This window comes from Sylvia atricapilla, chromosome Z (assembly GCF_009819655.1).
Source record: "Sylvia atricapilla isolate bSylAtr1 chromosome Z, bSylAtr1.pri, whole genome shotgun sequence".
NCBI lineage: Eukaryota > Metazoa > Chordata > Aves > Passeriformes > Sylviidae > Sylvia > Sylvia atricapilla.
In genome coordinates, this window is record NC_089174.1 from 75559136 (window position 1) to 75571792 (window position 12657).

The window sequence follows — 12657 nt, forward strand, 5'->3', positions numbered from 1 at the left end:
AACCCACAAATTATTTATTAAGCAGACTGTAACAAAGTTCCCTGTCTATTTTTTTCATTAAGTGCAAGTGTTTCTCAAAAAATAAAAGGGTGCAGTCCCCCCAGGTTGAGTTTTTTCCATTCCAAGGCTAACAGATGAAGTCCCCAGCACAACAGCAAACTCATCTCCAGCTGTCTGATATCACCCTTCAAGATGCTGGGTGGTGGGTTCTCTTCCAGAACACAATCCCCTAGAATCCATAAAGTCCTGAAGTTCCTTCCATTTTTTCCCAACACATTGCCTTTTTAGCATAACCTGTTAGGGTGTCAACACCAAGTTGTGTGACAATCACTGTGCCCTGGCTGTGCCTCAGCAAATGTGTGGCTGGAATTAAACCATGGCTGAATTTCTCAATCATACAACTGATGTATTCTTTAACCTGCTGCCAGACCCAGCTGACCTGGGGAAGATAAACTCAGATAAGGTGTTTTGGAAATTTAGGAAATGCCTAATACCCTAGTCATATCCACAGCTACACTCTGAATGCAGTTTTAGCGCAGTTCTTCCTTCCTCAGTAAGGGCTTAAGATATGTATCTGGATCTTCTATTTAAGTACAACACAGGATGGAAAGTAGTCAGAATTACATTTTATCCAAAATATTTCAGATTCCTTACTCCTACTGGTTTGGTATTTGGCAACACTCCTCAGGAGAGAGGAAGAAAAAGGTTCCGTCATTTTTCTGAATCATTGAATATTGTGTTGAGGTTGTTTCTCTGTACTTCTTGCTCTCTGGTAACTACCTCAAGAGACATTTCCAGCAAGATGGTGAGATGCCTGTACTTTCTTACATCTCTCTAAAACATCAGTAAGTGATCTTGATATGTTAAACAGCTCTCTCAAGATATTTCTATTCTTTCATTCCACAGGAAAATGTTATTTCTGTTGTTGTTAAGTGGCTTTTGAAAATGGACATATTATTAAATGATGACAGAATTATGACACAAAATCAGAATGCCTTTCCCTCTGCATGGATGCTTTTGGCCACTTTGATCTGTTTTATTTTGACCAACAGATTGATTTCATATTTGTTACAATTGGGAGGACAAATGTTCAAGATAACAGTCAAAACTAGATATTCAAAGGTCAATGTTAGGTAGAAAAGTTTATTCACAAACCCTGCTCTGCTTCCAGAAGTACCCAAGTTCTGGAAAACTATCTCAAAAGTTCATAAGTCTCTTCTGTTTCAATACTTCAATATCTTACTGGAAAGTTTTATTTTCACACAGAATGTGTGCTTATCTATTCAATCAGCAGTGATTTTACATATTCCTCTACTTCTCTCACGACAATTCTATTTTCTTCTTATTACTTCCTTCTGATCATATAACAATAAAAAGATGCTTGATTTCCCTGCCACCGCATTGTAGGCTTGGGTGAGATGGTTTTTGTAGGCCCCTTCCAACTGAAACAACCTCTTCTATTCCATTCCATTCCATTCCATTCCATTCCATTCCATTCCATTCCATTCCATTCCATTCCATTCCATTCCATTCCATTCCATTCCAACTTCCACTCACCATCTGCCAGATAATGTACTTCCTTGGTACTGTGTTATGGTTCACTATATTTAATATGTATATAGCTATAAATGCCATTTTACCACAGGGTCCAGAAGAATGCTGTGGCATTTATCTCAGCTGAAAGATTGAAGTAGTGTTCACCTCACTTAACTCACGCAGTGCAGTGCAGAAAACTACTGCATTTTTGTGGGTCCTTTCCAACCCAGAATATTCTGTGGTTCTGTGATTCTGTGACTCTGTGATCTGTTTGCTGTAGATTCCCTACATAATTTATAGGGAATGAGAAGTTCTTTGAGAGAATTCCTCTCACCCTCTAGAAAACACCAGGAGTGGACCAGATGTTGTCTTGGTTTGGGAAGACAGGTATCTGCCAGGGAAAGCTGGAGCTTCCCTTGGAATGGAGACTGTAAACCACCATCACCCTTTTTCCAATTATAAATTTTCAGTTAAAAGCTTTTAGACAAAAGATTTTGGAAATAGAAATAGTAGTTCTTTACCAGTATGTATAACAAAGCAAACAAACAAACAAACAACAACAACAACAAAAAAAAGCCAACTACAGCATTGATAACAAAAACAGTACCAAGAACCTCGAGGACTTTGCTTCACAAAAGCCCAGGGCTGTTTGGTCTTGGTGCCTTTGTAGGATCCTCAGAGCACCAAGCTGGAAACAGTGGAGAAGTCGTGGGCTGGTAGCTGGGATGGCAGGATTCCCAGCAGGTGTCCCAGCAGGGCAGGGGCAGGGCAGGGGCAGGGTGTCCCGGCAGGGCAGGGGGGTGCAGGGTCACTCTGTAGCAAGAGGAGCAGCACTGATGGAACCACGATGGCGGGGCAGGGCTGGCCCAGCTCTCCCCGGGCAGCAGAGGAGCTCAGAATTCCAGGGCGAGCAGATGATGGCAGACTTCCCAGGACTGTACTCCTCCAGAGAAGTGAACTCCTCCAGCCCAGCCGTGCCTTCTCGCTGAACAGTGAAAACCACAGAGACAGGCTGCCTGAAGCTCTGTCCTTTACCTGCCTCAAACCTCCACCCCCCCTCCGAGCTTCGACCAACCTTTTGTTTTATTAAGTAGTCTTAAGTATGATATTTAGTCTCCTTGGTAACTTATGGGGAAAAAATTCTTTAGAGTAAAAAGGAACAAACCTAACCCCCAACAGATGTGTACAGTTGTAGTGAATGAATTGTAGAACTTTAGAAGGAAAGCAAATGACTCCACGGCTGTATGAGCACTTTAAATAAGAATTGTATAGGTGGTAGTTAGAGCAGACACTGGAGGGCTGGAGTCCAACCTACTCCTCCAGGCAAGGCTGCATGAGGTCAACCACAGCTTTGTGGCTGACAACACCACCCTGTGTCACCTCAGCACTAGCACACACTAATTGCCCACACTGTTAAGCTCCCTTAGTCCAGACTCGTGGTGTTTGCAGCATATCCCCTTTTGATGTGGTAAGCCCTGCTCAGAATCCTTGTACTGCGTGTGCATCCCCTTCTTGCCTTGGCAGCTTTTTATGTTTTATGGGGTTTTTAGCAATGTTCATTGTCTAGGTGTGATTTCCCAGTGAACTCAAGCTCAGAGAGGCACCCAGCACACAGTGAGTACACAGTTTTTCACCGGGTTGTGCAATGAATGCTCCCAGGACTCAGCCGCTGTTACAAGGAGGGGCAGACACATTCTGCCTTTGAAGTGAATGGATGTAAACATGGATCAGTCTTAGGCAGGCCCATACACTGTCATAGATTCCTAAACAAAATACCAATTTTGCAATTAAAATGTTTATTTTTTACTTGAGAGGTCAATTACACAGGTAAGATTTTGTTATCTAAATGCTTATGGTTGAAATGTGCACATCTACTGCCTGCAGTTTTGCTTGCAAACAGAGAGCAGCATCCCTTACAATGAAAATCTGATTGATTCGAAGATAAATTTAGGCTGGGAAAGTGTAAATACTTGAGTTACCATTGTGTTGGCCAAGGTAGTCTTAGATTTTGTCTAACATCATCTTGGAGGCAGCCTGATCTCACTGAGACACTGCTCAAACCCAACACATAAGGAGGGAAGGGGAACTCCAGTGACAGAATCACAAGTTCCCAGAAATGTCTCCAGGAGACCTGGTTGTATTGAGTGTTCAAATGGCATTTCCAAACAGTTTTGATCTACCTTTTAGCTAAGAAAATGTAACACAATCATAGTAGAGTCTAGGTGCTGAAGATATTTCAGTTATGATGTTGTCCTCTGATGACATACTTGGCTAATGAGACCGGAGTCACAGCAATTTTGAGACTGACAAGAAATGGGAGTGATTGTGTGCAGACAGCCTCTCCATTTATTCCAGACGTGGTTACAGGATCCCATGAATATCACTCACATCTCATATAGGGAAATTTCCATGTGTTTTAAAAGCTGCATGATGGAATAGAGCTCACAGTATTTCTTATATTTCTGAATTTTAATACACCAGTCAGAAAGCTGATCTCATGGGAGAACTGAGATCACAGCCAGTGAGGTCTACCACAGAGAGTACATTTTTAAAGCATAAAACCCCACTATCTTTCCTCTTGAAAAATATTTATTCTTTCTTTTCCTAAGCTATGTTTTTCTCTGGCATTTTTCAGATATTGGTGCCAATGTCATTTAACAATTTTTGGCTCAGAATACAACTTATTTAGCTCTTCCTTTCCACACAAAACAAACAAATGAAAAGAGAAATAGAAAAGCCTTTATTTGTTGTCTTTTTCTTCCACCAGAATTAAATAGTTATCCATTGTTATGTTAAACAAAAATCGTTCTTTAATGTTACCAACAACATTCTGGAGCAAATGAAGAATAATATAGATGTCACTCAATACTTCTTAGTTAAAAAATGCCAACAACATAGTATGTTATCATAACTATTTAACTTACAAATTTTACTCATAATATTTGATGTGTAATGATTTTACTGAGAGAATTTAATTTTAAAGTACAAAATGCTTATTTGCAGTTTTAGTGGATTATAGCATGATACCAAGATGTAAGTTTTTCATTTTTTTAATCTGGATTTTACATGAAATTTACCAAGCTACAATTTAGAGCAAATGTTAATCCATATCCAAACCTGCAATGTTCCCAAAGCACTTTGCTACTGCTTTAAGGAACAAAACCCAACACAATAATTCTTACAAATCTCCAGGTTGCATCATTTGTCAATTCTTTGTTTGATTCCACCTGCTTTTTTGCACTGCAGTTTTAACTCCTTAGATTGTATCCAATAAAATCATATTTAAATAAGATATTTAAATTAGCAAGAGCTAAGCAACACTTTTTCAGCCAATGGTAAAATTTTCAGGTGTTTTACTGCAAGCACAGTGGCAGTAAAGTTTACACGGGTAGAGAAATTATTTCTTTCTTAACAAGAAGAGAACAAGAGCGCTTGACACTTTCCCTTGGAATGAGGGTTCTTTGACATGATTTGAACAAATTGTGGCCCCACAGCAGGCTGGTACATCATGGTAGTGTTGGGTGTAATTCTGAAGAAAATTGCCAAGACAAACCTTAGTGCTATGAATTTATTCCAGGAAAAGAGTCTCCTGTCAGAGGAGTTTCTTCCACTGTGAACTGGTTTAGGCAGCACCAACAAAAGTATGCTCTTGCTCAGGTGAAGAGATCTTGTCAGTATTGCTAGAACAGAGAGCCTTTTGCACACAGGCAGCCCAGCAGTGTGGATGCACCATGCACAGCAAGATGATGGCTGAGCCCTACTTGTCCCCCAGCACCTACTTTGTCTAAAGAAATGGATTCAGATTGGCAGCAAGAGGAACAGACTTCAGAAGGCCCTGCTAGGCAGCTGCCCGGCTGCTTCCATGGATCCTCGATCCCCTCATCCGTACACACAACAATATTACTGGTTATGGTCATGTTGGCCCTCAGAAGTGGCATCTCCAGCTGAGGAAGGACCACAACTGCAAGTCTGTGTTACCCAGTCTCAAGGGTAACCCCCACACTGCCCATATGGCCCCATCCAAAGCATTTTCAGGAGGAATGTGAATGAGATGCCTGGAAAAGGCATAGGAAGTGTGTAGCACTCAGCAAAAAATGTGCCTGAGACAAGGGAGACACAGTGGCTGCAGGAGCCAAGCACTAGAGGAGAAGCCACACCTTGGGGAATGAAAGAAAAAAAGAAAACCAAGGTGGGGACAGAAGTAATGAGACAGACAGGATCTGAGTAGGGCACAATCTGATAGGCAAGGAGAGCCACTGCTGTGCAGTAAGCTTTACTGGGTTTTATGGTTTTCTCTTTCCTTTTGATTTATGTTTTCTTGCTTTTATTTCTCCCTAGAAGTTTGAGTGTCTGTGTGAATTCAATGGCAAGGCCTCTTCTCCCAAACTCAGAAATACTTCATAGTATTTGGTATTTAAAATTCCAACTTACAAGGCACAAAGGAAGTTCTTTTCTGGTGCTTCATTTTAATAAAAATGATGCCTCATTTTAATAAAAAAGTAGTACAAAAAATTCTCAAGCATAAAGAGAGATTTTCTATATAGCTGGTAATGAATGTCTGAGTTTAGACACGATTTTTGGCTTTTTTTGAAACATACTTTATTAGTAATAGACTATTTCTCAAATATAACTTCTGACTGAATAAATTCTTTCAAGAAGACAGCACCCTGTGGATGATGAAAACATTTGAAAGTGCTAAGTGTACAGATTAGAAAGAAAAATATTTACCTCTCATGAAGGCATGATAGCAAGGAAAAAGTCTGAAGATGTTTTAAGCCGCTTCTTGGAAACTTGGCACTATAGTCAAGGGATTCATTCTTGCAGTCTTTACACCCTATGTATGAAGTCACAATTGCCCTTCTCTAAGCACTTATTGGGGAGGCACTTTAGAAACAGAATATTCATCCTCATGGGGAAAATCCTAAGGCATGAGCTTAGATGTAGAGTGACGAATGATTTTCAGTACCTCAAGGATTAGCGGGAGACCTGAGCCTGTTTCCACCTCTCCCTGTCTGGTGAGTAACCCTGGCTATATTACATCAGTACACTGGGTCTCACTTTCTTCCTTTTTAAACAGGAAAGGGAAATGTGCTTTAGAGATAAGGATGTGATCACTATACAAGGAATAAATATGGCTTTTTTTTTTTTTAATCACAAGTATAGAACATAGTCATTGCACTATAGTGCTAAAAGCTTCACAGATCTCAACACTGGCTCAATATTTCTTCTGTGGTTTTCTGTTTTCTTTCTTTCATGTTCCAAATCATGGAAGGAAACTTACCCTTTCAAGAGGAACTGGACAGAAATAGTATAAAGAAGTAAATATTATAATTAAAGAAAAGCATTTATACCTGTTGTGTGGGAAAAGGAATAGGTAACAGGTTTTAGCCTGTTTAGCCTTTGCTGTAGCCTAGCAAGACTCAAGAAGAGAACACTAAATAGGAGCTCAAAGAGCTACTTTAATAGAGACAGCAGTGTTACATAGCATGTCATAGAATCACAGAATGGTTTTGTTTGAAGGCAGCCTAAGGATAATGTATTTCATAGCCCCATAAAACCTTGTCTTGGACATTCCAGGAGTGCAGCATCCACAGCTTCTCTGGGCAACCTGCATGCTGTCCATGTATGAAGTTATTGATTCCCCTTCTCTGTAGCTTAAGCCTTAGATTCATAGAGGGAATATCAGGGATACTGAACTGATGTGGTGAGTCACAGGTGTGATACACCACTCTGCGTGTTAACCATAGCCAGCATTTGAAGTTGAGGTTTTTGCACATGTGCATGCTTAGCTCCCTGGCTCTATATGTGTGTGGTTTTCCCAAAGCAGTGTGAGGTTGCACAGTCCCACATGGTACTGGGACTTCTTTGTACTTTGCTTTGTGTAAACTTACAGGAAGACATGGTCTTTGTCCCAGAGCATTTTAATGTCTACCTAGAAACAATGGCATGAAACAAATGGAGGGAAGCAGAGAGGGAAAGGGACAATGAGGTCTCAAAATTACGTGAGTCAACTCCACATACAATGGAATTGATCTGAAGCCTCTGGAAGGCTCTTGGGGTAAATAGTTTTGCTGTCCTGGTATGTGTCCAGGCAGCTGGTGCTTTTACACAGCTTTAATGGGCTGTCTATTTAGTTTTTCTGATGTGGAGGATGTTGTTTGCATTGTAAGAGAAGAAGGCCTGGTTTTGAGGAGGGAAGCAGGACTTCCACATTTAAATGCCACTGAAATGAGTTTGGAAAATAAAATAAAAACTAGGACATACAGGTTTTTTTACAGCATATCTGAGAGCTATAACAGGAACTCATACTGGTGTTATCTGTCCTTCTGGGCTTCTATGCTTCTACAGACCCAACAGGTTCAGAGGTATGTGGGTGGGGGCTATGGAGAGGATCTTCCTATGATTTAATTTATATTCTGTGAGAAATTAATAAAATTTAATTGCAGATGACAGTCAGCCAGTGTAATATATGTGCACCATCTGTCTTACATACAAACATACTTGTGTGAAAAAATGCTGGTTCTCAAAATTCCTGTGTGAATAAAAATATTTTCACATGAGTCTTTCTGGATAAATGGTTGCAAAGATCCACAAGCCTGATGGAAGATAACATCTGTACAGAGATGGAGAAATGATTCATGACTGTTTAACAAACTTGCAGATCTCTGATGAGTAAATAATTTGTAGCAGTCTCATGCTCAAAGCTTCTTCATTAAAATTGTTAGCTCTAGGATACAGGAAAAGTACACACTCTGCATCATAATCAAGTTTTCCCATACCAAATTATGGCAACAAGAAATAAAGCTAATTGACATTCCTCTTGATATCAAACCACAGGATACCTGAAGGTTGTTGTTTACAGGAGAAAGATATTCCTACCTGACTAGCACAGAATTCAGCTGAGTTCCTATAGACATTACATCTGATCTTTTCAGAACACAAAATCTACAGGTAGCTCATCTGCTGTTTCTCCATGTGAGGACTGCCAGCTGAATTCTCAATGCTTCTGTCTCCACTCTTACTAAGGGTGCTATTTATAGCCCCTCTGGCTGCATTCCACCTGAAGGTCAGATTGTTTACAGGGAGTGAGGATATATTGTGTTTTTAAAATAGAGAACACATATTTTGATTCATTTAAAAGAATGCCAGCTCTTTTCCCTGCACAAGACCTTACTCCTTAATCACAGCAAAGATCTGGCTGCAAATCCAAAGCATTCCACAGAGCAGAGAGGGATGAAAATTTGGGAAAGTTCAGTAAGGGTTTTCACATGCGTGCAGGAAAGTAAAGAATATCCAACTAATAAACACAAATAAATACAGATTAATGCAATGGCATTTCTGTCCATTAAATGCTTAACTCTGGTTTTATTTTTGTTTTTCTTGCAGTGACTCCTATTCTGCTACTAAACAGCATAGGAAGTTTCATACCTTCCTGCACAATTTCATACTATACAGGCATGCTATGGCTCCTTTTTTTTTCCAATCACAGAATTCTTTACTATTTACTTAATTGGAAGCAGGATTGGTTCACAGGTTTTTGGGCTCTACAAACCCAAACAGAAAAGGAAAATGGCAGATACTACATAAAAGTAAAATTTGGTTGGTTTGGATTATGTGCAATATTATGTATTGTATCCATTTTTTTTCTCCAAGTTCCATGTGTAATACAGAAGTACTTCATGTCCTGGTAAAGAAATAAGTCCCTGAATATGACATACTATCATTCTCACCTTTCTTCACTGCTCTTTAGTTCTTCATCTTATCTTTGTTTTAATATAACAAGGGGGGAAATGTCACAAATACAAGAACTGGTTTTTCCATTCAAAAGCTGAAAAACATAAATAAAGAAATGAGTCATTCTAGAGCTTTTATACCTCAGTTTTTGCAGCATAAAAGCACATGAAACAGTCAGAAACTTACACGTGGACCCAGGTAATACACATCACTCAGCAAAGAGAGCTATTTTTGGCAATTAGAAAATTACATGTCCTGAGAAAGACATCTTATCCAGTGTATGGTAAAAGAGGACAGTGTATGGCCAGTGAGCTGATTATAGGCTCAGGCTTAATTGGAGAAATAAGGTCTTCAGCCTCTCCTCTCCTGCTAATTCCATCCACTGCCATGTCACGTGTGGTTGCAGCAGTACAGCCTGTCCCTGAAATGCAGTCTTCCAACAGACCTTTAAGTCCCATCTCCTTCCATTCCTGACACTACTGCAAAGAGCCTAAGAAACACGAAAAAAAAAGTTTTAAAAAATTGTTTACATGTAAGTGATTGGAAAGGGTTGTTTCATACCTACCACCCTGTGAAGGCGTCCAGGGAACTGGGGCTGGAGCAGGATGGGCACTGCCTGGCTGAGGTCTGCCCATATGGCAATGGTGGCAACTCCTTTCAGTACATGAAGGGAGCATGAAAGCCTTCAAGCAGCTGAAGGAAAAACCACAAGAAAGACAGAGACAGGCTTTTTAAAGGGCATGTAGTGACAGGACAAAGGTGAGCTGCTTTAAACTGAAACAATGTAGGTTTAGATTGGATATTAGGAAGAAATTTTTTCTGTGATAGTGTAAGCACAGGGACAAGCTGCTCTGAGAAACTGGATTTCCCATCCCTGGAAGTATTCAAGACCAGGTTGGAGGGGGCCCTGAGACACATGGTCTACTGTAAGGTGTCCCTGCCCATGGCAGGGGGGTTGGAACTCTCATTGAGGTTCCTTTCACCCCAAATCATTCTATGATTCTATGTAAAGAGAAGATGCAAACTGCACAGCTGATTTTGTTAACGTGCTGTGAACAGCTGGAAGGCTCACTTGACTCAAGTCAATGAACTCTGAGGCCCCAGGACTTAAAGTTGGATGATGCTTCCTTAAAAATTGCTTGATATAATAGAAAACTACGAGTTTCAAAGAATTAATCTAATTTCAGACTAAAGGAAACTGGAAGCTGTAGTTCAAGTGACTATAAACTGGGGTCTGCCCGACAACTCTGTCCATGGATGAGTCTTTCAGCACAGCACAAGTATCTCTGATGCTGGCATGGTTAGAAGTACAGAACAGTCTTGTTATTATAGACTTGAGAGCTGTCAGATGCCAAGGAAGCCCTGAGGAAAAAAACCTATCTGTTTGATGGCTGCTAGAGAGATAAGGGTCATTATGAAGTGCATATTGGACTAGAAGAATTTTCAGCCTGAATCAATACGACTTTTCTAGCTCCTTACATTATGTTCTAACTGCAGCACTGGATGACGACTCTATCTTATCACTCAAGGGTTGAGATCAGCTACCACATAACTACCGTGTGAAATCATCAAGTTCCAGGTGTCCAGTATTTGCAGATTTGAATCAGCTGAGGCTGATCTCACCTTCTTCTGCTTTTTATGTGTCCACCCAGAGATCAAAAGAAAAGTGCCACCACACAATGATTTTCTACTTAGTTACCTATACAAGACATAGAAAGGACTCCTCTCCTTAAGTAGTGGCAGGACCAATGTGTGATGGACTGAGCATACCCTCCACTCCCCATGTCCCTGCACTGCTGCAGAGAGGAGGCAGCACCCAGGAAAGAGAGAGAGGTGGGGACAAGGTGGGTTTTTTAAAATTTGGTTTATATTTCATTTTCCTGTTCTGATATTTTATTGGTAGTAAATTCTAATAATTTCCTCACATCAAATCTGGTTTTCCTATGATAGAATTCAGTGAGAGATCTCTCCCTGCCCTTTACTCATGAGCCTTTTGTTGTATTTTTTCTCCACTGCCCAGTCATGGAAGGGACTGACAGAGCATCTTTGGTGGGTAGCTGGTAGATTTTTATTACCCTGGTAAATATTGGTAAAGCCTTGAAAATTATTTAAGATAATTTATGCCAACGTTACTAACCTAATTAATCCCCATATGCACTAACCTGTGCATAGTTTTCATCAAACATTGCTTTATTGGTTGCTTTAAGCCAGTTGTGGTGGTGGTAAAATGCTGTGAGTTGCAGTGCCAGCTCTCTCTGGCCAGGGGAAGCCAGAGGTTGTTACTTGACATAGTCACAGCCAAATTTCAGCAGATTGAAGAGTCTGTGTAGAGAAGTGAGAGAATTAGGAAAGGGAGACTGATACTTTTCTGTTCAGTGTTTGAGTTTGTTCTTTCTATCCAACAGTGTCAATATTGCCAGCCCCAAGCTCACAGCCTCAGTTGGGAGCCAAGTCTCAAGAAATCATGACATCTGTTTCAACGTGCTAAAGGATTTAGTTTGGGCTTTTTAACACTATCTCTTAGATTGAGTACATGGCTGCTGATTTCTGAGTCTCTGGGTGCATACATGCAAGGAAGTGCATCCCCCTGTAGAGTTCCTTGTGGGGTAAACAAAAAATTTTCCACAAAAATCCTTGTATGTTTTTAAACATCAGGCAAAGTTCCTAATTCTTTGCAGATAGGCCCTAGGCTACTAGCAAAGCATTCAGTCATTACACAGAATTTGTAGTACATCTTTAACAGGTGAAAATATCCTCTGATCTGTAGGTAAGTTACTTAGCTCTAAGAGATTACTTCAATATTTTAACGAAGGCAGGGGAAAGACATGAAATTTCTTTATGATACATTGTTTCCCTAGAGCCCCTTTATGTTCCTTTTCTAATTAAATGCTAGGCTGGGAAGTTAAGGTGAGACTGGGTAGTGATGGCTTCCCAGGTGGAAAGATCAGGACATACTTGCCTACAGAGCAGGCTTGAGCTTCCTTTGTGTACTGCTCTTTTATGCTTATGAAGCCTGAGTATCTTAAAAGCTGAAAACTAGCAATGTAAGTTTCCTAAATGCTTTTAGAAAACCAAGAACTCAGTCACTGCCAAGAGAAACATGACTTCCTGAAACTGGACAGCACTGCTTGGGTTTCCTTTTAATAAAAAAAAAAAAAAAAAAGAGAGAGCAAGCCAAATGCCTGAAATATGTAAGACAGAGCGATACAGGAGTTAAGGGGAAGCTACATAGGAAGCAAAGCAAAGCCCAAAATAAAGAGTAGGAATGGAAAACTAAAAATAACAAACAGGAAAGTGTGACACAGCTGCAAGGGCTCTGGTGCATTCTCCCCCAGCATTGTACCTTTTTTTTCAGGAACATACTAATATTGTGTTTGGATTTCAATG